Here is a 26,300-nt window from a genome sequence, read left to right on the forward strand (position 1 = left end):
AGTGGGTTAAGCCTCTGCCTTCGCCTCAGGTCATGATCCCAGGGTCCTGGGATTGAGTCCCACATCAGGCTTTCTGCTCAGCAGGGAGCCTGCTTCTTCCTCTCTCTCTTTCAGCCTGCTTCTCTGCCTACTTGTGATCTCTGTCAAATAAATAAAATCTTTAAAAAAAAAAAAAAAGAAAGAAAGAAAAGAAATGTCAAAACCATTTAAAAAAAAAAGAAAGAAAGGAATGAAGAGAGTGACTGACTAAAAGAATGTGAACCCAAAGTCATGACTTGTGAACACCACACAGACAGTCAGCAAAAAAACTCCATCACCTGTGAATATCCACAGAGAACCTGCAAAGCTCACTTCATTCAAGTGGTGGCTGTGAGTAGTGCTAATGCCTTAAATTTTGATCACCTCTCTCAGGATAGAGTCTCACCAAAAGAGGGAAATTGTTAAAAATAATTTAAAAAAAAGAAACCAAAAACAAAAAGCAGGGCCCACGTCACCAAACTTCACAGTTTCCATGCTCCCAGAAATGGAATCTTAGGCCAGTCAATGAAGAATGGCCTCATTAGCACTAATTAGGTAATTTGCCTGATAGACCCCTGCCAACCCCTAAAGGAAAGTGACCTTGTCAGGACCGATCTGCTTTTCTGTCTACTATAACTTCATTGTACCTTTTCTCTTCTGCCTATACAAGTCTTGCTTTTTGTACAGTTCCTTGGAGCGCCTTTCTGTCTGCAGGATGAGATGCTTCCTGGTTCACAAGTCACTGAAGGAAGCCAGTTCGACCTTCAAAAAATTGACTCAGTTGCATTTTGTTTTTTAACACCACCAGGAAGAGAAGCAGCTGTTCCTAAATGATTCTAACTATCAAAGCACCAAAATCTAACATTGTAAAGGATCCCTTTCACAAAATACTAATTAGGTCACTGTCGTAACAAGCTGACCCGGGAAAGTCAAATTCTTTAAGTTACCTTACTGTTTGGCCTCTAGGATTTTCTTTGATACCACAAGTAGGCCATTGAGGTGTATCAAGTTAACAGCACATTAGATTTGATTCAATGTATATGATGTATGCGGCAAAAATAAAATCAAAAACTATCACTCAAGGGAATACAGAGTGGAGGACATAAGAGGAAACACAGGGAGGGCCTAGGCGACCAGGTCAAAGTCAGTCCTGTTTCTGAGAAAAAGGGTTAAACACCATGATCCTGGCACATACGTGTGTGTGTGTGTGTGTGTGTGTGTGTACCTGACCTGGCTAACTTCACACATGCAGCTGTTTCCCACCTGGGCAAATATGCCCAGATGTGGGAGGAGTCATACTTGACCATGTCAGGGCTCTCTTTGAGACCAACCTCAGCCCTACTCTGACTCCCAGTTTTGACCAACTCTTTACAGGCGGCAGCAAAATGGAAGAAAGCAGCTCAGGTCAGTTATTCTGCAAATTTGAAAACTTTTAAAAATAGTATCTCATAAATCAGTACTCACTACAGGACACAGTTCTGTGGGACGCCTGGGTGAGACTCAGTGGGTTAAGCGTCTGACCCTTGATCTCAGCTCAGGTCTTGATCTCAGGGTGGTGAGTTCAGGCCCCCACCTTGGGCTCCACAATGGGTGTGGAGCCTACTCTAAAAAAAAAATAAATCAATCGTGGGGAAAATCCCTGCATGCCTATCAGGGGGAAGGAAGGCCAAGGAAAGCAAAGGTTTGGGGATTAAACTGAGGTTGGCCAGGCTGCTCACCTAGAGACCCCCTGCTCCCTGCTTTCTCCCGCAGAGATCACCCTGAACGGTGCCTGGTGGACAAAGACAAAGGGGAAAACATCCCTAGAAAAAAAGAACATCTAAATGAAATAAGAAAGGGAGAAAGAAATACATCAAGTTTGTCCTACTGTGTGAACAAATTCTAGTCCATTTGTTTTTAAAAGCAGTAATGCTGTTTGGGGATCACTCGGAGATGAGGTCCTCTAGACAACACGAACTCAAAATGCCTTTACGAAGGGGCCACTGACACTCTTTCCAAAGTCGTGTAGTTTTGGTGACACTGAAGCTTCCACACCACTGGTGCAAGCCTTCAGAAGGGCATCGTGGCAACAAAGCTCAAGAACCAGGAGCACGCCCCACTACTGAACCCTGCAGCCCCTCTCTGAGGAATGGATTCCCTGGAAACAATTTGGTAGAAGAAACCAAGTGACCAAGTCTGTAGGCTCTCTCTCTAATGGCTCTGTCACCTCGTTGGGACACCACTCAACAAGGAAACGGTACAAAGATTACTAACAAAGGGGGGAAATGTTCACATTAAGATGAACATAAAATTATACAGAGGTTTACAAATACAAGGACAAGTTACAAACACTTAAGTTTCTTTCTTGGGTTAAGAATGCAGGAGGCATCTTTGTCCTCAAATACCATCTTTAAGAGTTAGTATGTTGTCTTTAGCATGAAAGGAAACTCCACCAAAAAATAAAAAGCAGAAACAAAAAAAAAAAAAAGAAGAAGAAGAATTAGAAGAAGAAAAATTAAAAGAAAAAACAACAGTGCCAGAAAGGAGATGTCTGAGGAAAGCTAAGTCTCCATGGCATGTGAGTGCTCAGCTCACCTCCTTCCAGACCTGGCAGAGTGCAAACCCCACCTGGGAAAAGCCCAGGAAGAGACGAGCTTCAGTGGGCTTCCCGCCAGGCTTTCCCAACCAGATGGGTGGGGCCTCAGGGTCCAGAGGCAGCTCGATTACTGCCCTTCCAAGTATGCGGGACACAGGTGTCCTCGGGGATGCAGGACCGGGCAGGGGAGGAGGGGTGCTCAAGTCCCAGCGCCAAGATGATCAGGAATGCGAATGAACGCCTGCCCGCAGGGCCCTCCACCTGCATGCTGCAGGCACACAGCCGGGGACTTAAAGGTCTCCGTGCACGTGTGCAAACAGAACATGCCTCCACGAAAACAGAGCGGCTGTCAGGACTGACACTCGGATAAGTCACGTAGCTTTTCTAAAGGGCCTGCCACAACTGTTATGCAGGCAGAAGGGCAGCTTGGAAGGCGACGGTGACGATCAAACAGGACACTGTATGAAATATAAAGCGTTCAGTAAACAGTAGCAACTGTCACATTAATACTTCAGGAATGTTCCTCCACACGCTCCATCACTTTATGGGAATTCCCAGCAGCTAGTGTTTATAATCCTACGTACAGAGAAGCAGAGGGCAAGTGAGGAATGCACCAGTTCTTCCTCCAAACTATTTTTTATAGCACATTTCTGCAAAACATGGTCAGAATTTTGCCACACCACCACTGCGAATCAAAAAGTCCAGCTCTTGGGGCGCCTGGGTGGCTCAGTGGGTTAAAGCCTCTGCCTTCAGCTCAGGTCATGGTCTCAGGGTCCTGGGATCGAGCCCCACATCGGGCTCTCTGCTCAGCAGGGAGCCTGCTTCTCATGCTCTCTCTCTGCCTTCCTCTTTGCCTACCTGTGATCTCTCTCTCTCTCTCTGTCAAATAAATCTCTGTCAAATAAATAAATAAAAATAAAATCTTAAAAAAAAAAAAAAGTCCAGCTCTTTTATACAACAGATTTTTTTAGTCATCAACATTTTCCTGATGCTGGTTAAACCCCCAGGTACCAAATCCATGACGACCCATCGCTCTATTAAATGATCAAAATTCCAAGAACAATATTTATATTCATTTTCTTTTAGCTAGTGAACTGAATATATATTTTCCTACCTTGACAATTTAAATGATTAAATTCACAAAAAAAATGATTTAGGCTTTTTATCTAATTTAAGTAAAATTCTTTTTAGTTTTTTGTTTTGGTTTGGTTTTTTACAGAAACGATTTCCCCTCCTCCTCCCACTTGGGAGATGTTCTGCCATCACTGAGGACTGGGAAGAGTTCTGCCAGGCAACAAATTAAATCACTTTTCTGCAAGGCCTGTGCAGACCATCTCCAGCCCAAGGGCTAGAGCCCAGAAGCTGTCTGTCCCCTCAGACATAAGAGCAATGGGTCCCTGAGAGGTGTTGCCCTCCTGTGCATGCCCGCCCACCCTCAAGTCAGGCTGGTGAGGCTGCAGGACTCCTCCTCACGAGGCTTCCAAATGGTTTTCATTTTATGCAGTTGGATTAAAGCACAGTTATTAAAATATTATTTAAAAAACACATTTGAGATATCGTAATATATGTGCTCCTTTATTAACTCACTGAACAAAGGGCGTCCCGGCAGATCTAATAACCACCATAATTTCAAAGGAACGATAAGAGTAGCTCAAGTTTCAACATATCAGCAACCACCATGATGCAGTTATGAGAATCCCAGTCATTTCTGGGAGGACTGTGAATGTCAAGGATTGTGTGATCTGCATTCACAATGGGGGGAAATACTTAATTTCAGTTAACAACTAGTGAAAATAAAAATGTAAGTTTTTCCCACCTGGTGTGCTTGGACCACCCCCACCACCACCCAAGTCCATCGACTCACAAACAGTCCCCCTGGGTTCAGGATTTCCACTCTGGGGAGTCACTTGGAATTTCACATGATGCCATGAACCTGGGCCATCGAATTCAGCAAATCCCTGGAGTCCAGACTTGGGGCAAGGGACTGCAGGAGGGACATTTCGAAGCAGAGGGCTCTTTTGTTGATGTGAATAACAGCAAGGCCTACTGATGTGGGGGCACAGCTCAGGGCTGGGGACCCAGCCCCCAGTCTGATGCTCTACTAGGTGCGACCCACTTCCTAGAGTAAGGCCTCTGCCAGCTTGAGAGCTGGAAGAAAGCTTCAGCGATCACTCCGTTCAGCACCACTCTATGGAAACTATGCTCTCAAAAAGCTCATGTATTTTAAAGAAAACCCAAGACCAGCCAACTGAGTAGAAATAGTGCCCTTAAATGTTTTCCAACAAAACTTGAGTCTTTGGTTTTCATTTCGAGTGATTCTTCTACACAAAACCTCCCCAAAATTGGATTAAAACAAAAATTTAGAAAAAAAGACCAGATTTCTTAAAAATCTTTCTTTTTAAGAAATTTCTTAAAAATAAGAAATCTGCAGGTCAAAAGTGTAAATTATACACTGAACACAGAGGCGTGGATTTCAAAGGAAATCATGTTCAAAGAGGCCACTGCAAATGCTCGTGTCCCATAATGTTAATAAACAAATGCACTAATACAAACTGTATTTGTGTGAATGAGTACAGTTGAATCTCTCTGCTCCATGTTGCTCTGGGAAGTGGAAGAGTATGCAAGCCTTCCATCCCCAACCCTCAAATCCGACCACTGCTGTATGGGGAGAGGAGGTATAAAAAGGAAAGCAAATGGGCTCCTGACCTTGACTCTGACCCTTTCTGCACCAAAAAGAAAAGTCAACCACTCTTCTCGCTCTGGAGAAAGATTCTCTAGAACCTCTGGTCAGTGGCTAGAGTAAAAAGGGCCCTCCCAAGGCCCTCTCTGACCCCAAGCCAGCTTCTGAGCCAAATCCCACCTGGGCTTGGACCTCTGCTCATATACACACCTGGAGCTCTATTGTAGTACCTGGGCAGGTGGGCAGGGCCACAGCAGCAGACTCTGGTCCTGTGTCTACAACATGGGCTGAGCCCACTGCAGGACCTTCCTCCACACTAAATAAACTCCTCCTCCAACAGAAGAAGCCAGCTGGGGCCACCACCTTCCCCTGCAATCAGGGATCACCGCAGAGACACACAACCATTGCACAGCCAAAGGCACTGGGCACCCAAGGAGACCATGGACATCTGTCGGCCATTATTATTTGCCCAAATTTGGATAGCGTCCACAGGCCACCCCCACCTTCAAATAGTCCCTCGCGCGCTCTCATGGGCACACACACGACAACAGCATTTTTGGACAGGCCTGAGCATTTGAGGCCTGCTCTCCTGCGGCCCAGACCTGCCCTACCCACAGGGTCCGTGGTTATAACTGCTTTCCTTGCCCACTGTGGAGCTCCGAGGGCATCACGCGGAGGCAAGAATGACCCTGTGCTTACACAGGGAAGCACTTACGCTATCCGGAAGGGTTTAAAACCGTGGGGGTGATCAGACCAGAGGCCCTTCACACAAAAGCCACAGGACTAGATGCTACTGGCAGGAGAGAGGGTTCAAATGATAATATAGAGCACCAGAACCACCTGGGCCACTGGTTCGACAGGAAGAATCCCAAACCAGTGCTTCCCAAAAGACTCAGGCAGTAGGGCCAAAGCTGGCCCCAGGAATCTGTGTGCCTAATACATACCCCAGGACCACATTCTAGAAGCAAGGCGGCTCCAGTCTTCCCTCCTCTGGAACAGCACCAAGGGCAGTGCTACACTGTGACCACTGAAAACCCTCCTCCCTCAGAGAGAATACATAAATCTCCCATGCAGAATTTCAAATCACTCCCAGACATAACATGCCCCTCCTCAAGGATGCAGAATATAACTCCCTGTGTTAAGTGACTTCCTCCCCAAACTTGCTATATGGACGAGGAAAAACCAGTTAACTTTACAGTGGGGAAGCCTGCAAACACTCAGCCAGGTGATCAAGGTCAAGAGCAACAGTGACGAGTCACATTGACAGTATGTATACCACTGAGACAAGGCACAGAAAATGGCATTTGACCTCATGCTCTCCCTCCCCAAAACCTGTAACTCCAGTCTAATCATAAGAAAAACATCAGACCAATCCCAGCTGAGGAACGTTCCAAAGGACACCTGACTGGTATTTCTCAAAAGCATACAGGTCATCAAATCAAGGAGAGCCTGAGAAACTGTCACAGCCAAGAGGAACCTCAAGAGACATGACGACTAGTGTCATGTGGAATTCTGGGTGGGATCCAGAAAAAAGACATTAGGTAAGAGTCAAGAAAATCCAAATCAAGTACAGACTTTAATTAGCAATAAGGTAATACCATCTTTGGAATTTTTTTGTAAATCTAAAACTATTCTAAAATTAGGGCCACCTGGCTGGCTCAGTTGGAAGAGCATGTGTTTCTTAATATTGAGGCTGTGAGTTCGAGCCCCATGTTGCATATAAGGCTTACTTAAATTTTTTAAAACTTTAAAAAAATTATTAAAACTATTCCAAAGTTAAAGGTTTATTTAAAAATATATATGTACTATACATAAATACATATATGCAAAGCATAACATGAACGACTTTCAAGAATTACAAACTGTACTTTGGACAAGTGGGTAAAAACTAGAACGAACAAAAGGAGATAAATGTACCGAATTAGCTTAACACAATAAAATAAGGTTATTACATGGCTGGAACTCAGTACAATTTTTATGCCGTTCTTCAAATAGCATGCTATATGTACTTGAATATGTAAGGTAAGAGACTACATGAGTTTGTAAACAACAACAAAAAACTGCCTCCCTTGAATGAGATCCAGAACAAACTAATTGAACATACATTAAATTCTCTCCTACTCAGGCCTCCAAGAGCCAGGAATCGATGTATTCCAACCAATCTTTAAAAGTGCATCACAATACTCATATCTCAAGTTACGTTCTCATTATTCTCAAATTAAGTTAATTTGAGCACTAAGCATTAATTACAGTGTATCACAAATTAATTACAGAATATCACAAAAACTACTTTACACTAATCCACATCATCAAAAGAGAAATGTAAGCTGGTTCTGTATGAAATGGAAGACAAATCACTAATTATGATTTTAATTATTGGGCATGCCACCATTAAGCTATTTCTAGACACTAACCAGAGTGAGAACAGAAACACGAAATTGGCCCACCTTTAGAAATTAGTTTCATATCAACACGCTGTCAAATGGCACAATGATTTGGGTACCAGATAAAGCAGAAGTCAACAATCTGAAACTCTGCATTTAAAATATACAAAAAGAACATCTATAATGAAGTAAGAAAGAACTTAAGTTTCAAAGGAGACACACTTCAAACCAGACTATCAGTAGGATACAAAATAAGACTGGGAAATGCCTGGACAGGAGTGGTTTATAATACTCATTACTAACCCAAGTGAAGTAATAATCTGACTAAATAAATCTTTTCTGGATTAAAATGTAATGGCACAATGCATTTATGCCATTACCAATTAAAAAAAATGAGTCAGGAAGTATTAGTGTAATACCCCATGCCAGCCTTTCCTTAAAAGCACCAAAAAGTAGCCTTACCAGTTTTTTGTTTAGTTTTGTTTGTTCTTTAAAGATTTTACTTACTTATTTGACAGAGAGACACAGTGAAAGAGGAAACACAAGTAGGGGGAGTGGGAGAGGGAGAAGTAGGGAGCTCCCCACTGAGCAGGGAGCTCAATGCGGGGCTCGATTCCAGGATCCTTGGATCATGACCTGAGCTGTAGGCAGAGGCTTAATGACAGAGCCACCCAGGCGCCTGGCCTTACCGGTTTTTAAGATCTAAAGTCTCGGGCAAATAAACAACATATAAGTAGAGTTCACATTCTCTGAAAATTAGGGACTAGCTGACCCCCCCAAATCAAGTGTTCATCCTAAGCAAAGGGGCAGCCCGAGCCTCCGCCAGGCCCTGCAAGAACAGTGCCCTTCCTGGGAAGCGGGAACAGCGTACCAGCCCAGTGGCAGCGGTGACAGAGGTTGACAACTGGCAAGTGGGACCATGGCAAGGTCTCTGGGGCCGCGTGCAGAGCGAAGAAGTTCTTGCAAATCTCAAAGAAAACACTATCCTTCCCTGGAACTGCAGGGAGGTCTACCTGGCCTTGGGGACTCCCCCGCATGCCTCCTTGTACCCACTACAAGATCCCACACAGAGGGAACAGTCACTTCATAGGCGAGTGAGCTGGGCTGCGAGCTAAGTGGGAACCAGTGAGCCCAGCTTGCATCAGCTTCTAAGATCCCAGATGGCCAGTTTTTGGGTCCCAAGCCCCCGGCACAGTGCCTCTCCCATAGCTGGCACTCCAAAGCACGAGCTGCGCGACCATGCAGCTGGGCAAAATGGGGAAGGCGGTCCAGTCTGTGGGTCAGATGAGCATGAATAACGCAGCCTTTTCTACGCTTGCGCATATGCCTTTGCCATCCTCAAACCCCATTCACCAAAAAGGAAGAGCAACAAAACTGACCATGGAACTCAGCTGGGCCCCCTTCCTGGGGAGAAACGTCTCTGAAAAGGCACGGTGCGGTTCAAATTTTTCAACAGGGAACAGTGGGCCCATACAAGATTCTCAAAAACAGGAGTCCTATGGCCTTGTTTCACAGAAGACAAAACAGAGGTTGGGAGGTTACGGTTTGCTGCACGACCTGAGCCAAATAAGCAGTAGGCGGAGAGGAGTCTACACCTCCACTCCTCAGAGGAAGCTGTGTTTTTGCAGTTCAAATCTTGACCAGCTGTTAATGAAGTTCAGGACCACACTGTGTTATTCCAGCTCCTATTATAATTAAAAGTCAAGAAGTCACTACCGGAAGGCCAACCTTTTATTTTCAGGGAGGAGACGTGCACACAAAGCCTGAAGGACAGCTGGGATCCGCAGCTCTGGATTCCAGCAGCTCACACACACCCCAGACCCAATGCACTGCTGAGAGTGTGGGCCTTACCAGGCTCCTCTGGGCCACTCACAACAAGACCCCTGGTGGCCAGCCACTGTCCCGTGACCTGCGCTCTCCTCATTTACACAAGAGCTTATGACAACATTTGCCTCCCTCCACCCAGGCTAGAAGAATCCAATGATACCCAGCCTGGGCAAAGAACAATGAGATATGTTACACTGTTTTAGACCTCATACCTAGAATGCTTGAGTCTGTCCAAAGAGTTACTATCAACTTTTCAGAGGCCCTTCTCAGTCCACGGAGGATGGGAGCATTTTGGAAAAGAAAAGACTGATCGTGCTCTCAACGATCTTCACCAACAGAAATTCAAAAACTCACAAAGTGCTGATTTTTTGTTTATCCCCATAACTGCACAGGAAGAAAGAAGATAAGAAGCAACAAAGTAAAAGTAGAAAGGAAGAGCAGTACAACAGGAAGTGATTTATACAAAATAGATCTAGATAAAGCCAAGGAAATTTCTAATTGAGAGCCCTCTTAATTCCTGGGCTTATCGGACTTGGTCAAGTGGGAGTTTAAGTCTTTAAAAAAAAAAAAAAAAAAAAAGTGTGGACATCAACGTCATATTCCGGGCTGGCTAATAGGCAGCTCTGCCACTAACCCAGACAGAGACTAACAGCCAAATTATAATTTTCTCTTTCCGTTTCCCTGGATAAGGTCTAATTTGTGGTATTTTTACTCGCTCTCCCCTGAAGTGTTTATTTTTTCAGAGCTATACAAAGGCAGGAGTGAAACACTTGAAAGCTAACAGATGTGACCCACTCAAAGATTATCAGGTTGAACCTAGAATCTTACGAAGTTTAGTAATAACAAAAACCTTTTTCCTATGGACAGTCACCAGTTGAAAGGATTCTCAGCTACGTAAAAAGATTTTGAATGGACCAACCTCTGAAAACTGATTACTTAGTAAGAGCAATTGCGGGGGCCACCTGGGTGGCTCAGTTAGTTAAGCAGCCGACTCTTAGTTTCGGCTCATGTCATGATCTCAGGATCCTGAGATCAAGCCCACCCTTGGGCTCTGTGCTCAGCAGGGAGTCTGCTTGAGATTCTCTCCCTCTGCCCCTTCCCTTCCCACCACCACCACCCCTCCACTTGCTCACTTGCTTTCTCTCTCTTCCTCAAATAAATAAATGCAATTGAGAAGGGACCCCATTACTTCCTTGTAAGTGGACATTCTAAGGGGAGCATGTTTTTATCACAGTTCAGCCAGATTTCAAGATGTTTCCCACAAATCAACATTATATACTTATATGGTCCAAATATGTAGAAGCAGAAAATTTGAAAAAGCCATATTTTACCACAAATGGTGTTACAGATAAACTGTGGTTTAGTCCCTTATAGTCAAGTAGGTTTCTCCTTTATATAACTGTTAAGATGTATAAATAGTGTCTAACTCTCTAAATAGATAATTTTCATGATTATAAAAATGGGTGAAAAAAAAATGATCGCCATATGGGCAACTGTGTAAAAAATACAAGTGCCATTAATTTAAGGGTTAAAGTAGAGAAGCATTCACTGACATCAAGGTTGCTTAAATACCAAAATTCTGGCCGGGTTCATTTTCAGTGATGGGAGCTGTCCTGTTGGTTGTAGGACGATTGGCCTCTGGCCACTTAAGACACTAGGAGCACTGCCCAGTCAAGATAACTCAAAATGTCTCCAGACACTGCAAAATGTCTACACAGGCACAATCACCCCCAGTTGAGAACCACTCATCTATATATGGGACTGGAGGTTCAAATCTCAATGAAGTTTTTTAAAATACTAACAATTTAAAAAAAAGGGATTTCTGTATTTGTAAAAGGGAAAGGCTTTCATTTCTTAATCCATACCTAATAGCCAGTAAGATCCAAAAATGGATGGGAATTTACACATACTAATGTGCATGGCGTTGAAGACTTACCTTCTTCCTCCAACATGTAACCCCCACCAGCCTGACACACAGAGGAAAAGAGGATCTGCCTCTCTCTTTTGGCAGGTGGAATCTGCTTTCCTGACCAGAGCTGAGCGCAGGGCACAGCCAAGTTTAAGCAGTGATGCAGTCAACACTGGAGGCTTCCTCTGTGACACATCAAGTGAGCTCCAAAGTGGAAATTACGACAGCCCAGTGTGTGTGATCCCCACTCCCCTTTCTCTTTTTTAGAGGATAATGGCAAAGTGTGTTTACAGTCACCACTGGGTCTTATCTTCTGAACCATATAAAACAGACCAACTAAGAAAAGTAGGGGAAGGCACTAAAGCAGGACAGATGGCTTAATAAAGGGGTAGCAGGGACAGCTTCGAACTACAAGCTAGGGATGGCCCAGGAAGGCTATACCAGAAGCACATAAAGGAAAAAACCATCCAAGAGCAGGTACTGGAGACAGATGGAAAACAGACTTGAAGATAAATGGTCGGGATGGTGGTGTACATTAAGTAAGTCATGTGCAAAGGTGAAACATGGAGTGGAGAACCAGGAAAATGGAAAGAAAAATCTGTTTTTCCGTCTTGCCTGATTCTGTTCTTCAATAGGTTTTTTTTTTAAGTGGTTTGATGAAAATTCACTATTCGCCTGTATCAAATTTCCTGAAACTGTCTCTAAAATAACTCCCTGAATCCCTTGTTATTTCTTGATCTCTTAAAAATTCTCAAGCAGTTTGCAGTTTTTATGTTAACATCCCCAAGCTGGCTTCTGTCACTCAGAGCAGTAAAAGGGCTGTTTATCACTGATCCAGACCTCTCCCAACCACCCCCCTAATACCAACAGACTTGCAAATAGGAAAACAAGCTTTTAAAGTCACTGTCCTTAAAATGGACGTACGAGAACGGAAAAGAGCAACTGCTCTTTCTTCTCTTCTGCAGCCCGACTCCTGAGTGACATAATTAAACTATTTGTTGACTTGCAGACATCCTTAAATATTCAGCCAAAATTCTTGAGATATTAAACTGAGGCACATTCTCCAAGGAAAATCAATGTCGACATTGATGGGCTTTGTCTGGTAAGACAGTGGCTGTCTTACTTTCTAGGCATCTCAGTGTGACCTCAGCTTCTTGGAACAGTTATTAGCTGGCCACCCCCACCACTGCTGGGAGAATTATTATGCTTGTTTAAGTAAAGCAATCTTTGCCGCTACTCCTCCTGGAACATGATACATACAGAGCTGGCCACAGAAGAAACAACTTGACTGCAAATCCAAGCCTGTGAATTCAGAGGAGCTGCTCAAGGTGTAGTCCTTCTGAAACCACTGTGTTCCCAAGTCTTGGTACAGACACACAGGCGCCTCCCCAACAGAGACACCAGACTCTTCGTTCCACGTGAGGGCTACCCGCTCTGGGAAAAGGTTAGCCAACGCTCTGACAGCCTCTAAGGGTCTCCCCAAAATGGAAGGTTAGATTAAGGACGGTCTGGCTTGGAATGGCGACCAATGTCAACACCCCCATCAGAAGCCTGTAACAGAAACCTTCCGAAAATCCAGACTGACACTTGACCTGGCCTCTCTAGTGATCTGAGAAGGAGATTTTCAAAACCATTTTGGGATTCTTCAAGACACAGACATCATCAAAGCACCAAAGCAAAGCGTTTGGTGTGTTGGGCTCCAGGCTCCAGGCCCCTCCCTCCCTCCCTTCTCTTCACTACACAGAAACTCATTAAGACACAGCCGCAACTGACAATGGCCTCCCAAAAGGCATCCCAAGGAAACAGGAGCTACGTGTGGAAGAGCAAGAGAATCCCCAGTCCTCTCTCTGCAGTCCCCACGGTGAATGACATTGGGTGGGGACCCACCAAATAGACACATACGGAGGGGCTTCGTGCGCAGATCTGCCCAACAGTGCTAGAGGCAGGCTTGTGGGTCACTCTTAAATTACTGTTAATTTACTGTAGTAATGCTGTTACTACTCAACATGGAAACCTCCTCACTCAGTGGTGCCCTACTGCAAATCCCTCAGTGCCACTTCTCAGTGTGTGGTGCCCATTCCAACACAGGTCACCTGAAAACTCAGCAGAAGAGGGCATCCTCACTCCAGACCTTTGCATCAGACCCTCTGTGGTGGGTCCAACCATCCGAGTTTTAAGGCAAGCCCTCCAGCGATGCTGATGTCCATCTCAGAACTGGCAAGTTTGCCCATCGGAGGAGCACTGACCTCAGGGATACAGCAAGGACGGGCCGAGAGGAGAAGCAAGGCCAAGGGTGCTCAGTCATGCTCCCTGTGACCCCGCAGAGCTAGCCTTCCATGGCCAGGTGAGCGGCTCTAACTCTTTGTTCCGTCCTTCCCAAGCTCAGACTTTCCTCCACTGCTTGGCTGATCAAAGAAGTTCCAGAATGAACCAATATCCAAGCTCCACTCTTTATCAATGGTTTTCCATCAAAGTTTCTCAAATATTATACCTAATAAAAGTCTATAGTACTGTTTACATATTTTCAGATACATCTCAATGAAAAGATGGGTGGCCTAGCTTCGGGATTGAGAGCAGAGACCCTGAAATCAGGTGGTCTGAGTCGGAGTTCCAGACCTGCCGCTTTCTAGCTGTGGACACTCAGGCAAGGTAACCTGCTCTTTCCCTGTACCCCGATCTAGAAGGACAAAAAACACTTAATTTTTGAGAGGATTCACTGAGTTATTACTTTGTATGAAGTACTTAGAACAGTAATTACAATGTGTGATTGTGTGTATGTGTTCACAGATAAACTAATCACTAAAGAAAATACAATTTTCGCTTTAGTACTTATAAATCACGTACTTCACATCCATCAGAATTAGGTTGAATCCTAATACCCAAAAGTTACTTTACATTGGTAATTTAGCCTCTAGAATCCAAAACACATTTTAAAATCTTTGTAAAATGTACCAAGTATTTTAATTACATGTAATCGAATCTGACTTTAGCCTCTAAAATTGAGTGCATGAGATCTTACATTATTCCCTGTAACTACATGGACTACACCTTTCCCACTCGGGAGTAATAATAATTGCCGTTACTATTATTCGAAATTGTTTCCACTCTGTCTTTTTAGCTTTCTCAACTTTGGAATGAACAGAATAAATGAAATGGAATCATCAGAATTAGACCCACCTGCACTCTGCAATATGGCGGCCACCAGCCTCACCGGGCTCTTGGCCACTCCAGGGCAAGAAGGAACATGATGGGCCATTAGTGCAGAACACGGCCAATTGCAAAGACCGCACACAAAGAAACGATGTACATTATCTCACTAATAAGACTTTCTATCAATTACACGTAGAAATAAAAATATTTTAGAGCTCTTGGGTAAAAAAATAAATATTACAAAAACTAGTTTTATTTGTTGGGCTTCAAATTTTCAATGTGGCTACATTGAAAATTATGTCCATGGCTCACAACTGTGGCCCACAGCAGATTTCAACAGAACAGCACTGTTCTTGACAATCACTTCAAAGGGCATCTGCGGGGAAACAGGTCACATGAAAGCAGACACACAAGACGTGCTGCACCCATTCTCTCCCCCCTCAGGGGCGTGCAAGGTTTGGAGGTGCAGGCTTGCAGCTATGCGGTGATGCCACTAGTGTAAGGGTAACACTGAATCAAGCCCAGTGGACACAAGTCTTTGAAACGAAGGTGATTATAAACTTTGGTCTTGTTACCGCCGCTAGCAAAGTGCCATTCAGTGTCTAGACACAGATGACTATAGTGGCTCAGGGTACAGGGCAGAGGCGGGGGTTGGGGGGGGGTAAATTTAGAAGCTGGGGGAAACACAAAGAGAGCCCAGGTGTGCAGACCCATGCATGCTACACAGAGGACTTGGGACAGTGGTCTGATGTGGACCAGAGCCAGTCTAGAATCACAGTGCGGTGAGCCGGACAGATCGGCAAGAGTGATCAAAAGGGACTCTGACAGTCCATGCACAAGAGGAAATCAAAAGTACAGCAGGACTCAGAGGCAGGAGAGCTTCCGGTGGGAAGATCACTAAGTCTGGGGATGGGGGAGGTGGGTATTCAGGGATGACTGAGTGAGTCACTGATGGAGCTCTTAACTGAGAAGGCCTGCAAGTCAAGAGACAGTGGACATGCAGACATCTGCTTGTGAAACTGAGAGTTTTAGGTGGGCACGATCAGTAAGAAGCTGGATAATTCACGTGAATGACAGACTAAGTGAATAAACGATGAACATACCGATCCGGAGCGGGAGAGCTGTCTGCCACACAGACCTCCCTCTGCCTTCTGCCATCATCCTGCACAACCCAAACTGACCTGAGCCAGAAGCGGGCATACAGCGCTCAGGCTGTACCTGAGCAAACTCGGGCCTGCACCAGCACCGAAGGGACCCCTGCTGACAACCGGAGGCTGCAGGGTCACAGCAACAGAGGCCCAGAGGGGATGGCCTTGCCCTCCCACTTTGCTCTCTTCACCCAGGGCCAAGAAGCGCTTTCACGGTCATACAAACCCAGTGCTTTCCCTAGATCTGATATTTTATCACAATCCTGATCCAAAAAAAACCTACCTCCACTGAGGGGAAGCATCCATAACTGCATTAGGTCAGCACTGCTCTCTCCCCTTAATCATCCCACCTAAAATCTGACCAGCATCTGGAAGCCCGGTGCCAAGGATCCTTCCCTATGCTGAGGCTGTGTGGCTAGGAATGAGCTGCCATCCCCTCCTTACCTCTGCTCTGTAACCACCCCTGGCAGGTGTCGTCAAATACCCAGATTCCAGATCTGGGTGAAGGAAGCAAGAGGACTTCCCAAGATGATCAGTCTTGTTTCCCAACACAGAGTTACACACTGGTATGAACTGACTTGACCCAGCCCCCTCCCAGTATGTTGAAGCTCTAAGCCCCAGTGTGATTGCATTTGGAGACAGAGCCTTTGAGGAAGTAATTAAGATTTAGTGAAGCCGTATGGGTGGGGCCCTAATCCCACAAGACTGGTGACTTTGTAAGAGGAAAAGCCACCAGAGACTCTCTCCAGGCAGAAAAGAGAGGACACACAGGACAAAGCAAGAATGTGCCCTTCTACAAGCCAGGACGAGAGGCTCACCAAGAACTGAAACAGCCGGCCTTTGATCTTGGCCTTCCCAGCTTCCAGAGGATGAGAAACAAATTTCTGTTTTGCACCCGGCCTATGCGGTTCTGTTTCTGTATCCAGAGCACACGGTGAGCAAGAACAAGCACACTTCCACTTGCAGGCACTGTCTAGGGTGATGCTGGCTCCCAGCACCGAAGCGAAGATAAAAGTTTCACTCGAACTGCTCACTGACACGGTCTCCCCGAAACAGCTCACCTTCAGAGAGTCAATGCACACGGAGATCCTGGTCGCACCTGCGACGTGACAAAGGCATCCACGCAAGGTCTGTGCACTCCGCTTCCCAGCGGGACGAGCTAGCACATCATAACCTTACAAAAACAGCTCCCCAGCACCCTTCTGGGGTCCCCCACCTGCCATCTGCTTAGCCACAGGGCTAAGGGCACAGGGCTCCGATGGGAAGCACTTACCACCCTCGAGTTCAAGCTCTGTCCTCCCTGCTGTTGTCCCTGAGCTCTAGACTCCTCACGGAGAAAGAAGGACCAGATCCCATTTTACCATGTTATTTCAAATATGAAACAGGATGGCATGTGTGGAACGCCATTTGTAAACCCTTAATTAGCATGTCAGTATTAACACCGATTACTTTTATCTGCCTACGGCACTTCGGATCTTCATGAGCCACTGACCAGCACAACTACCAAGAGGAAACTGCAATATTTAAGTTTGGAATGTGCTGGAAGCTTCTTCTCTTAAAAACATGAAAAATACAAAGGGGAGGAAGAAGTAAGGTGGAACTAACAAACTCAGTGACCCAGCCAGGCAACAAAGGCTTTGCCCCGAGCTGCCAGTTCAGGCTGGCACGCACAATCCACTGAAAAGCATATGCACGGAGCCAAACCTACAGGTGGTTATGCAACCGGGTTTGTTTCTTGTTTTGCTTTTTGTTTTGTTGGGTTTGTTTTGTTTTGGTTTTTGGTTTAAGTTTAGCTGCAGGACTATAAATGACTCTTCTGACCAAGATCTAAGCAAATAGAGAGGCCACCAGACCAAATGCACCCATTGTCTGGACATCCTGGGGACAAAACCTTCCACAATGTCATAGGTTCTGAGCAGATGTATAAAGATCCTGGAGATCTTTCATTACTCACATCTCCGTGGGAACCTAGAGCCCCAATAACTCAACATGCTCAGAACTCGGTATTCACGTGTTTAGTTAGTATTCATTGGGAACCATGCGTATAAGGTATGAACACAAGAAATCATAGGACAAACTGTGACGTGTGTATGTGTGGGGGGGGAGTGAATATAACTTGCTAATGTTTATTATACCTTCAGAAATACATACTTTGAGATCTGTTCAAAGTAAAATGCAGGAAAAGAAAAAACAGTCTAATTTTTAAAACTGTGTTACTAAAACGGCCTAAAGAACTAGGAAACTATTTTTACTTTAGCTGCATACTTTTGATAACCAGTTAAAGGCTGTCTTGACCTCTTTCTAAGTTGTCTGAACTCAAGCATTTAACAACACACATGATAGCGCTTTTTAACTTAGGCCCTTTGAAAACATGCCATGAAAGGTTTCCATCACTCATCTGAAGAAAGAGAAACCATTTGGAAGTACCATTTGCTATCCCTCTGGATGGGAAAACTAATTCCCTAAGCCTCTGGGTGAGTCGTGGGGAGTTTCCAGTTCATTTGTGAAAAAAAGTTTAGCTTACTAGTTTTCCCAAACATTGCCCACTGCCCTCCCCTGCAGGTCCAGCAAGCAATTTTCAGCTCCTCAGCTAGCCGGCCTCATTCTGAATGATGGAGAACCTCGTCCACAAGCCCTCTCTGCCCCCAGCACACACTGCGAGTTAGTCTGGGCCATTGGAAGCATGTGCATCCCAGAGAGCAACACAGCCTCATTTAGCCAGGGCAAATTAAGCTAATGCAAGTTATCAAGTAAAGGACTCCAGGTTATTCCAGGCAATCAGGAAGTCTTTAGGGTATTTCAAAAGGTTATCAAGTTTGTGCACATGCAAGGAAGATTTCCGGTGTATTTAATATGGATGATAATGCCTTTCTCAAATACTGTGTACATAAGATCTGCTGCCGGTTGGAAAACCTCAATAATCCCCCAATGCAAATGACAGGGTAGGGTCACAGATTTCAGGGAAGGAGAGAAGTTAAGCATATAGCATGTAATAAAGCAAAACTCGAAGCCTGGAAACTGAGCACAGTTCTTAGAAATGCACCTTAAACAGGCCACCCATTTAAAAAGGGCCCATTTCAAGACGCCTGGCTGGCTGAGTCGGCGGAGTAGGGGACTTCTGATCTTGGAGTTCTGAGTTCCAGCCCCACATTGGGTAAAGAATTACTTACAAATAGAATCTTTTAAAAATAAATAAATACATAAATACATAAATAAATAGGGGCCAGTTTCTCTACAAGTGGGCAGAGGCGGGTGATGGAGTGGTCAGTTCCACCGGTATTGATTTGCCACCCAGTTTGATCCTAAGTTCGGTGATCAACACTGTCATGTGTTTCCGTAGCAGCTGAGAAGCTCCGAGCCCAGATGAGGCCTAGCGGAGAGGAAGGAGAGTCAAGCATCTTCTCCACAAGCTCCCCACCGCTTGAAGTTCTCAATGTCAGCCTCCAAGTAGTTGCAGCCAGAAGACCACAAACATCCGGCCTTTCTCTCCCATCAAAAGTACACCTCACCAATCTCAACAGGAGAAATAATTAAGGTAGGATTTTCCCTGGTCACTGGGAAATAGCTGGTCACTGCTTCACCAGCCTGGTTAACACCCATTTCTTGGGAAATCCCTGTTCCAAACACCTGCATCAACAGCCCCAGCTCCCAGTTAAGCCCATTTTCTCTCCATGCATTCACTACCACCATTCCCCTTCTAGGTCTATAAACACTGCACATGCTGGAATCCTGTTAATTTACCCATCTATCTAGGAGCACCTACCTGGTAAGGGCATTAAGAGGTGTTCAGAAGCAAAGTTTAGATCTGTTTTGATTAAGTTACAGTAGCCCTGGTTAATTTCATTTTCACTCATTTGAAGATTTGAAAAGCAGGGCTGCTAACAATATCAAACGCAATGGTATGAAACACACCCGAATTACTCTCATTCCTACCCAAATCCCTTCCCAGAAGGCAGAAGCCAGGGCTGGGCCTGAACCAGGAAGGGCCTCTCCTACCTGCAGGTCCTGGGCTAAGTCAATGCCCACTGGCCTCTAGGGTACAGTTTCTGTTTGGGTCAATGGAAGGAGGAGGCCTGCAAGATTCGTAGGTTCCTGGGGCCCAGCGCTGGGGCCTGCTCATCCCATTATGCAGACACAAACTTGGCAGATATAGCCTTAAACCTGTTGGCAAAATAAACAAAACCAAATAAAGGGGAAACCGCCAACCGGAACTGTCTGAAGTGAGAGGCCCACCATACACGTTCCTGCTTTGTCCCTGAAGCTGTTACAATTGCTAGTTAAAGTCAGGTGCCTGCGGTTCATCAGTCAATGACAACCCCTCCGCCCGGCATCCTGCGCAGACCTTCCTCAGCGATCGTTATTGTCTACAAATTAAAGCGTTTTTGCAAATTAGATACCTCTACACAATGCCACGCTAACTGCGCTCACAAGGGAGTTACCTTCAGTGCCTTAAAAATCACACACCGAATTCTTCCAGAACCACTCGGTGCTTAAATCACCCTGAATAAACCGAGAGGGCAGAGCGATGTGAGAAACTTTTATTTCAGGTGTCTGTGAGAGAGTCATGTAAATCTGGGACAGGACGCAGAGCCTGGAACCCATCACAAAGCGCCCCTCGCCCAGGCGAGGACCTCCTTTATGCGATGTGACAGCAAGCTTTGTGCGGGATCGTAAATAGTTGCCATAAACACAGTAAGTTCTCCGGGCCACGCTCGGCCTCCCGCGTCCCCGCGCCGTGGCCGGGAGAAGCGGAGCTATTCTTTCCGGAGACTCTCGCCACGGCGACCCCGGCCACCGAACGGTCCCACGCCGGCCCCCGCTTCGGTGCCCGCCGCTGCCGGCCCACAGGCCGGACGCACCCCCCGCCTCCCCGCCCCACGCGCCGGGGGGTCTCTGGTCCCGGGAACGCGCCGCCCAGGCCCTCCTGCATCCGCCCGCCGCCCTCGCCCCCGCCCCCCGCCCCCCCGCCGGCCCGGAGAAGGTGAAGGGGGGCGCCCGGAAGGCGGACGGGAAGGTGCGGAGCCAGGAGGTGCCCGGCAGTCGCGGCCGCGGGGGGCCAGGCCGCGGCGGGGCCCCAGGGCACCGGCGGAGCGCCGAGGGCACCGGCCCCCCGGCCCCTCCCCCGGCGCGCGCCAACTCCGCCGCGCGGCCCAAGTTCGCGGCCCCCGCCCGGAGCCCGCCCGCAGCGCTTACCTTGCCGTGGGCCGCCCACCGAGGCCGGAGGGCAGCGGCGCGGGTCCCGGGGCGGCGGCCGCTCAGCGCCCGCCCAGGCGCCGCTCTTTGTCTGCGCCGCTCCCTCCTCCCGCCGCTCGGGGGACGCTGCCAGCCCGGGCGGACCCCGCCGGCCCGGCCGCCGCGAGCCTCCCGCCGCCGAGCCCTCCCCGCCGCCTGCCGCCCGCTCGGCCGCGCGGCTCCGGCCTGACGATCCCCGCGGCGGCGGCGGCGGCGGCGGCGGCGACCCTCCCCCGGCGCGCTGTGCCCGCCTCCTCCGCGCGCTTCCTCCTCCCCCTCCTCCCGCCGCTCCTCCCCGGCCGCGCCGCGACACCGCCCAGGGGCCGGCCCTGGCCCGCGCGCGCGGCGGGGACCCGACACCCACCTGGGGGCGCGCAGGCAGCGCCGCGGGCTCGGCCTGGGCCAGGAGACTAGGCGCTCCGGAGCGGCGGGCGCGGCGGGCGCGGCGGGCGCGCGGGGTCGGCGCCGACCGGGAGGAGAGGTTCCCGCTCCCCAAACTGCTGGCTCCGGGAGTGGGGCAGCGGTGGGGGTGAGCCAAACAGAGAGAAAATAAAGGCAGCAACTTCCAGCCTCGAGTAACTGCTGGGTGCCCTTTCCATCCTCTTTCTGTTTGATTTTCTTATCACGACGCTCTAGTTGTTTGGCGACCGGCCCCCTCCCGGAAGCATTCCCACGGCACTCTCAGCAAAGCAGGCCTGTGGTCCATCAGAAAAGTGACTTACATAAAAATGTCACTTCCTCTCTGTAATTGCTTCTGGGCATTTTTATTTATTTGCCTTGTATCTATTTACTTTCCCAAACAAACACTTTGGTACTCCATCATTCCCGTCGGAAGCACTTAAGAGGAAGAGAGGGAACTCAACCCTCCCCTCCCCCCCGCCCCCGTGCCCACTATCCCGCTCAAGCGTGCCCACCAGGCAGAACCATGGAAGGAGCTGCCACTGGTAGTGGGACTGGTCCAGTCACCTGGCCACACGTAGGGGGTTACTTGTAAACAAATAAGGAAGATTAAAACCCAAGAGGAAGGGAAAAGACAAGTTTTCCTAGAACAGGCACAGGCATCCAGATGTCTGTTCTCCTGTCTCCTTCCCATCTGGCTTTCCAAAAGGAAATCCTACTATTCAAATGATTCTGATTTCCTGACGGAATAGCCTGGATCCATGTTAATGAGATTCTTTCTTAGGCTCCTGGCTTCTCATTATTATTAAGGCAATAAGGATTTACCCAAGGTGACAAGGCTGTATCATCTGAATCATTCATCCCCTGCCTTGTTCCCAAAAGGAAGTACCCAAATAGGATAAGTAGACCAGTATAACTTTGAAGTCACAGTACAGTGTTTGACTTTCTGCTTGTTCGACCGTGGAACCTTGCACAGGTGTTTCTTAACCAATCTAAAATCTAACAAATGAAGAGATTATATTTACCTACTTCCTATGTCAGTCCCTGGCACCTTTCCTCTCTATAGGGAGCACTCAGTAGGTGACCAGTTGGAAGTAGGTACAGTACACTGAGCAGCGATGGGTCCAAGATCAAGGAATCTGGATAGCTGGTTTCTCTTTGACCTTGGGAGAGAGGTACCTTGGTCATTCTTTTGTCTTATTAATAAGGAAAGCAGAATCATGATAAATGGTCTGGCCCAATTTTAAATTAGTTTACCCAAAATACATATAATAACACTGACCCAGTTTTTAACTTGTCTGCTTTGTAAACCATCACTGAATCATCATTCTTGAACTTCTCTTCCTTTTTCCTTTATTTACAAAGGTAAAGTCCCTGAGGACATTCTCTATCTAAAATCCAGAGTCCCTTTCCTAATCTTTATCCTATGCAGTTTTCAGAAGGACATGGCATTTCTGCTATTACCTGAAATTCAGTCATCTTTTCACCTATATAACACGTCTACCTTTCTGACCTTTCCACATCTGTCCCTTACAGAGCATGTTGTCCTTCCAGCTTCTAACAGTAATAGTCCCAAAGCCGAATTTGGCCCTTTGTTTTTATTCTGATATGTCTTTTTTTTTTTTAAAGAGAGTTCTCTTTTTTTTTGTTTTTTTTTCTTTTCTTTTTTTTTTTTTTTTTTTTTTTTTTTTTTTTTTTTTTTTTTGATATGCTTCCAGTATGGATGGTCAGTGATTAACGCCCAGATCTGTAACCTTAGAGGGTTCCCCAACTTGTCTCTCTGGAGCTCATCAACTCTTCAATATCTCCAGGTTCAGAATGAAATGTATCTCCTTTCCAAAGTAGCTCCTCCGCTACAGTCTCAGGCTTGGCCAAGAATCCACCAGGCGTCTCAGCTCTGGGAGGAACTTCACTGCAATTCCATTTCCTCCTTACCTCTCCCAAGGTCTCCCCAAGGGCAGTGAGAAGAGGGCACTAGGTGATCTTGGGATTCCTCTCCCTTCTAAATCTTCATGATTCTGAGTCCTGGTGATCTTGAAACAGCTCTTTTTATTTTCTTTTCCTTTTCCAGTGGTACCTTCCAAATTTTTACATTATTACTGATAACACTTATGAAGCTTCTTTTAGTTCTTTATATATATATATGTATAAAGATGATATGTATATAATATATATGATATATATATAGATATATCATCTGTAACTCACACATGATAGTATTATCCTCATTATATACATGAAAAAATGGAAACTAGGTGAAGGAACTGGGGTCAGAACTGAACATACTGATTCTAAGATTCCTGTTTTTTCCAGGTACACCCATTACCTTCCAGCTAGCCTCCTGTCATTCACTTCCTCCCGTCTCCCAAATTTATGCTGGATATCAGTGTCGCTGAAGTCTTCCTAAAAATTGCATCTATCTTACCTCGCCCCTGCTCAAAAAAAGCTTTGCATTGCCCACCACAGTTTCTCAAAAGTTCTCTGACAGCTGAAGGCTTGAGAATCTGCTCCTGAGAAGGCTGAGGAACTGAGCCCTAAGAGGCCTATAATCATTTCCTCAGGGCTATCTTAATAAATTACCTGAAACTGTATGGCTTAAAACACAGTTTATTCTCTCAGACTTCTGCAGGCCAGAGTCTGAAATCAAGGTGTGAGCATGCTCTCTCAGAAGGCTATAGGGGAGACTCCTTCCCTGCCTCTTCCAGCTTCTGGTGGCTCCAGATATGCCCTGACTTGTGGAAACATCACTCCAATCTCTGCCTCTGTCTTCCCATGGCCTGACCCCCTGTGTGTTCTGGCCCCTTCTCTCTTGTCATTGGATTTAGTACCCCACCCCCACCCCCCCATTCCAGGATGATCCCATCTTGAGATCCTTACTTATCACAACTACAAACCCCTTTTTCCAAATAAGATCACATTCACAGTTTCCACATGAACATAGCTTTGGGGGCCACCATTCAACATGGGGGAGACATTTCTTTCCAGCTGTTGTTTTGTCTGAAAATGTATGTCTCTGCTTTCTACTATATAGAATGCCCAGTTTGTTTTACTTTTGAAATGTCTCCAATAATGAAATATTGAAAGTGAAAAAGTATAAATCTGGGGCACCTGGGTGGCTCAGTTGGTTAAGCATCTGACTCTTGATTTCGACTCAGGTGATGATCTCAAGGTTGGGAGATCAAGCCCTGCCATGTTAAGATTCTCTCTCTCCCTTCCTCTCTCACGCTATAATAAAAAGAAAAAGGATAAGCCCTTCCCCCCAAATCAATTCAGCGTTAAATCCTAAGACTTATCTTTCAAAGCCTTCTCAAACTTAGTCCTACCACAGCAATCTCATTGTTGACTCTGTCCCAATTTACTCCAGTAAATTTACTCCAGTGACTCTGCTCCTCATTCTGTGTCCCACATAGTCACACCAATTTCTGCCTCAACAGTGCAGACACAGGAAGGAACTCCTCTTCCCCCTCCTCTTCCTTCAGAGTTCTATTCAGAGCCTCCTCATTGGACTCATGGAAACCCAAGGTAAGGTTGAGGGTGTTGGGTCAGACTTCAGCAGCCCACAGCCTGCTACAAGCCCATGATTTGAGATCATTTAACCTCTCTGGGTCTCAAATAGAAGTAATGCTACTCTTACAAAAAGCTAAGAATAAGTGAGGTAATGTAAACAGTTCTCAATTGTGTGTTTGGCACACGGCAAACATTTGTATCAGCTTTTCTATGACCTTCTATCTTAACATCCAGTTTAATTAAACATATCTGGTATATTTCTATTTGTAAGGTATTATGAGAGAGAATTCAGGAGAAATGAGGATAAATTGAGATTTTAATCTCAGAGGAAGGATAAGACCAGGACACAAATAACTCTAATATAAAACTAAATATGAAAAGCACCAAGGGAAATATGTCCTGGGAGTCAGAGGAATCTTTGGATTTTATGATAGATGGTGGCATTGGGAGTGGACCTTGAGAGACCTTGGCCATCCTCTAGCCTGCCCCCTTCCTGGTTTTAGGGAGGCCCCCCCCGGCTGACCTTGGGGGAAGCAGAGTGGGTTTCTCCATCCATTTATTCTCCCTGTGAGAATAAATCGTCTGGAATTGACCGATAGAAACTTCTCACTCAGGACTTTGAAACTGGAGAGTGTGGCAGAAAAGAAGAAAACAAGATTCAGTTGGCTTTTATGGGAAGGGTCCCAGAACTTCCTTACAGAGATGTTAACCCGCTCGGTCCTGGCCCCTTCTCGGAGCTCCTCCAGCCCCACTGCAAACTACTTAATATCCTTCCCATAAATCCCTGTTCTGCTTAAGGTAACCAGAGGCACTTCGCCTTCCTGCTACCCAAACCCCTGAATGACACAAACTATAGGATTTTGAAGTTAGAGACAGGGAGGAAATTCCCGGTGCAGGGAACTTAGAACCCTGAGCATAGGGGGAATGTGGGAGGTTTCCATAGGAACAGGAAATGCCACCAGTTGCCTCCATGGAGCAGAGGACTCCAGCAAGGATCCAGAGGAGATCAGACCAAGGAGATATGGTAGTTAAGAATCAACGGGCTTGGTGGCAGGATAACTCATTAGGCGTGCCTACCAAGGAACACCTGGAGGTAGGAAGAGAGGTGATGCGTTGCACTACTCAGAGACATAATAATTCAGACTTGGGTGGTGCCTATGGATGGGCAGTGGTGTAGGAGAAATTAAGGGGAAAGTCTCACAAGGAACTGACAAGTGATCAGATGTGGGGAAGCAAAGGAGAAAAGACATCTACTATAACCTTAGGGTTCAGGGTTCGGATTTGGATGTGAGCGAAGATGATGGTGTCAATATCACCAATAGGAAAGCAGGGTAAACTGGTTTGAGAGGGATAAACGGTTCTGGTTTTGTCCCTTAACTTAAATTGAATGTACATTATTGCCAACTTACTACACAGACATTGTTCTACCCATAGTACAGAAATGAGCAAGTCACAGTTCTTGCCCTCGAGT

General features: G+C 46.4%; 1 protein-coding gene across 2 annotated transcripts in view; it reads right to left on the reverse strand.

Moving 5' to 3' along the window:
* NCK2 (NCK adaptor protein 2) overlaps positions 1-21,134 on the reverse strand; it is a 147,896-nt gene extending 126,762 nt beyond the window's left edge. For both annotated transcript variants that reach the window (XM_045077614.1, XM_045077613.1), the window contains exon 1: positions 20,885-21,134. The gene's annotated coding sequence lies outside the window, so the exon portion shown is untranslated. The remainder of the gene's footprint in view (positions 1-20,884) is intronic.
* Positions 21,135-26,300: the final 5,166 nt, after the last annotated feature.

Source organism: Mustela putorius, unplaced genomic scaffold (assembly GCF_011764305.1).
Source record: "Mustela putorius furo isolate JIRA1106 unplaced genomic scaffold, ASM1176430v1.1 tig00000224_pilon_pilon_pilon, whole genome shotgun sequence".
NCBI lineage: Eukaryota > Metazoa > Chordata > Mammalia > Carnivora > Mustelidae > Mustela > Mustela putorius.